At 37.0% G+C, this 3,751-nt stretch overlaps 1 non-coding gene across 1 annotated transcript; it reads right to left on the reverse strand.

The window, feature by feature from the left end:
• Positions 1-1,279: 1,279 nt before the first annotated feature.
• Positions 1,280-1,383, reverse strand: LOC127222992 (U6 spliceosomal RNA). The gene has a single exon (XR_007834606.1). It is a non-coding gene; the product is annotated as a U6 spliceosomal RNA (small nuclear RNA).
• Positions 1,384-3,751: the final 2,368 nt, after the last annotated feature.

Below are 3,751 nucleotides of genomic sequence, written 5' to 3' on the forward strand. Positions count from 1 at the left end.
TGGATAGTGCATATCCTTACAGCATCTATCCCTGAAATTTGGTAAGAAAAGAACTGCTCAAATCTTAGCTTGTAGGAGGAGATAGAAGATAAAATGCAAGAAAACCTTTGCTATAAAGGGAAGCGGAAAACACGATTCGCCCCTAGGGAACATCAGTTCTCCTCTGTCTGACTCTTTTTTTTGCTCACACACACACACACACACATAAATATACTGAGAAATTTCAAAGTCACTGGGTTAAAAGCAAACTTTAAAACAGCCAGGGAACCTACAAAGCAATCCCTATTCTGCCCTGAGTTACGTAGGGAGCAGCTTGGATCTTCACATAGCTAATTCAGTGTCAGAGGCAAGCCAGTCCCAGGATTGTCATGAATCTTATATGAAGGCTAAGTGCGGCTTCTGTCAGCCACCATTTGAGGGGTAGGGATTGGAACCCCAGATTTATCCCTTTGTCCTCTTCAGGTCTCATGGGGGTGGGAACCCTCTAATGAGCCACTTTGATAGCCCAGTTTGATATTTCTGATCTCCAGAAATGAAGCCTATACTAAGACCTAGTCCAAAATAGAAACTACGTTCCAATTCTCAAAGGGAAAAAAATGAATGCAATTATCCGAGAAGGAGAAAACACCAATCACACATAAGCCTGAAGCTGTCTGAGGTAGACATTTTCTTTTTCTTTCTTTCTTTCTTTTTTTTTTTTTTTTTTTTTTAGGAAGGGGGAGATTATTTTCTTACATTTTAAAGTTATAGTCCATCACTGTGGGAGGGTCACAGTGGCAGGAGCTTGAGTCAGCTGGCCAAATCAAACCATGGAAGGAAACAGAGCGAAGTTCTAGTGATATGCTTTCACTTTTCATAGGGATCAGTTCATTTAAAATATGTCCAGAGACGCTAATGTGAATTTTTAAGCTCTAATCCTGAAGAAATCCACTTAAAATTCTTTACTTTGGATAGTTATTTTCCCATACAGTGTTTCTATTGGAATGCAAGAGCTTGGTTTGTGATGGGGAAAAAATAAACTTCCTGTACAAGCTCCCAAAGGCTTAATGACATCAAGGAGTGGCATGAGACTCAAGCTGGATGAATACTAATGCACTCTGAAAGGTTTTGGATGAGCTTAGAGGATTCCCCAAACCAAGTCCTTCTATGCAGTTGCTGTCTTCATGCAGGACATGATTAGACACTGTGTGGAAAGCAAATGAGAACCGAATAATTATTGTATTATACTGGATAGTGTCTTGCAGCTCATTCAATAATTTTTCACAGTCTACTTTCAAAAGGAAACATGGAATACCTCACGAATTTTCATGTCATTTTTGTGCAGGGGCCATGCTAATCTCCGTATTGTTCCAATTTTAGTATATGTTCTACAGAAGTGAGTACACAAGACTCACTTTATACCTACTGTTACAATGACCCTATGAAGAAAACTGCGACATAGAGGATCAGAGAATTGAAGAAGACTAACAAGAAACATTATTAAAGTGAGATAAGATAGAGCCAGAAGCCAATTCTTTGACTCTGTAAGCTGTGGTCTATGCCAATGAGCAGTGGGGGTAAGCAGGCCCAGCATCTAAGCTAAATGGTACTGAAGCTATTTTTTGACCCATACCCTTGAATCTTTTAACGAAGTGTGTTCCTTTCTTGCAATATACCATGAAAGTGAATTGCTGCTCATATTTCTGATATCATTCAGGGTCAAAAGCAAAACTACTTTTTGGAAAAGGTTTTAACAGGATTGTTTTCAAATCATCATGTTAACATCTATGGTTTGCAATTTGTTTTTAGTTTTGTGGGGCTTCTACATTTTAAATAACAACCATTTTCATGCAATATTTTTTAAAATTGAGTTTGGTAAATGTTTGTGCAGACAGTGCTAATTTCCCAATTTTGAAAGTTATCTTTGTCCTGGATTTTAAAATCATGAGTTTATTCCCTACAAGTAACTGTGCTCTGTGTTCAAAACTACACTTAGTGTTTTCACTTGGTTCTAGAAATATTGATAAAAATACTGTAAGTTTATCTCATTGGAAAAGTAGTCTAGTACTTTCAACACCCAAAATATTTTCTCAAATATCATTCTTTTTAGAATTTAAAACTTTATATAAAATTTGTGAAAAGTTAAGCTAGGTAGAAAAATAAAAATAGTTATTATCTAATAGGAAACCAAATAGTCCATGGAAAAATAAGAAAATTAATTCTACAGGTCCAGACTGTGTTTTGTTCTTCTAAACTTGAATACATATAAATTCCAGTTTGTACTGTTTGGTCTGTAAAAATGGCTAGAAAAGGAACTTTATCTGCTCTTTACCACTTACACTCAAGATCCATGTAGGTGATCTTCTCATCTATTGTTCTTTTCTCTTTCTGCCTCTCCTTTCTAGAGAGTAGATGAAGTCAGGGATGTCAGATCAGAGCTCTGGAACTGATATCAGAAGGAACTTCCTATGAGGAATAATAGAGAAGAAAAAGGACAATGGATAAAGACATGTTTAAAAAATAAAATGTTTATGGTGATACTCAGAACTAGAATTTGGACGAATTATCCACAAGACTAACACTCAAGATCTTTCTAGTAAATACTATGTTGGCTGCCTGGACGGTTGATGGACTTTCCAGATATGCACTCCCCAGTTAAGTGCCTATTATGAGTCAAGCACTATGCCAGGTAATAAATACATTGTTTTTCTTTGAGAATCTCATAGCCCATAATATAATATAGTAAGGTAAGTGTTGTAATAGAGATTTGGTGGAGAAAAGGGGCTCTCAATCCAGCATCAAGGAAAAGTTAAATTTATAAGTGGATTGCTAGGACCATATAAATGAAGACCCTAGCTCTATCACTTTTCCAGCCTTGCTAGGCAGCATTGTACTTGATCCAACATAAATTCTCAATGGCATTGTAATAGCATTGGGTTTTTCAGAATGAGTGAAGTCATATGGGTGATGAAATCAGAAAATAGCTTTAGGGGCATGCCCAAGAGCAGAAGCTGATGTATTAGTGTGGGGCGTGTCCAGGAATTGCAAAGGAAGTTGTAGCTATATATGGCTAAAGTACTGTATATCAGCAGATAATAATAATAATAATAATAATAATAATAATAATAATGAACTGTGACGCCAGAAAGACATATAGGAGCACACCTTGAATATTTTGTAGGCCAACAATGAGAACTATAAACATTTTAGAGAAATATTAAAGCTCTTTCACATATTAAACAGCCCAACACTTTCACAATAGCATGTCTAGGTACTGTTATTAGAGCACAAAGGAGGGGCTGTCTAATCACACTACCCAGAGACGTCAGCAAAAAAATGTAGTTCTTAAGTTTTGGATGAGTGAAGCAAACTCATACTTTAAGGGGAGAAAACTATAGGTCTAGAGGTAGGGCTTCACTTCACGGAGCATGTCAATGCTTTAGAAGACAAATGTGCCCAAAGCTACAGGTACTCAAACTAGAGAAGTGCTAGTACCCAAGACTAAGAAGGTTCCACATGTTCATGCTTTGAAGTTAGACTGAAAGGAATGAGGAAGTACAGAAAGCCATGACACAGGAGAATAATCTGCAAGTATTTGCAGTTTGGGAATGTCTGCATATGATGCGGTTCATTAAGCCAATATAAACGGTGATCAGAGGAGCTGTAAGTTCTAACACAAAGACTGTTTTGAACGTTTTGTCATTAGGCTGATGGGGAGTCATTGTAGGCATTTAGAAGGCAGGAGTCTAGGAATACTGGAAATCTTACAATA

The sequence above is a fragment of the Phodopus roborovskii genome, unplaced genomic scaffold (genome assembly GCF_943737965.1).
Source record: "Phodopus roborovskii unplaced genomic scaffold, PHOROB, whole genome shotgun sequence".
NCBI classification, from domain to species: Eukaryota; Metazoa; Chordata; class Mammalia; order Rodentia; family Cricetidae; genus Phodopus; species Phodopus roborovskii.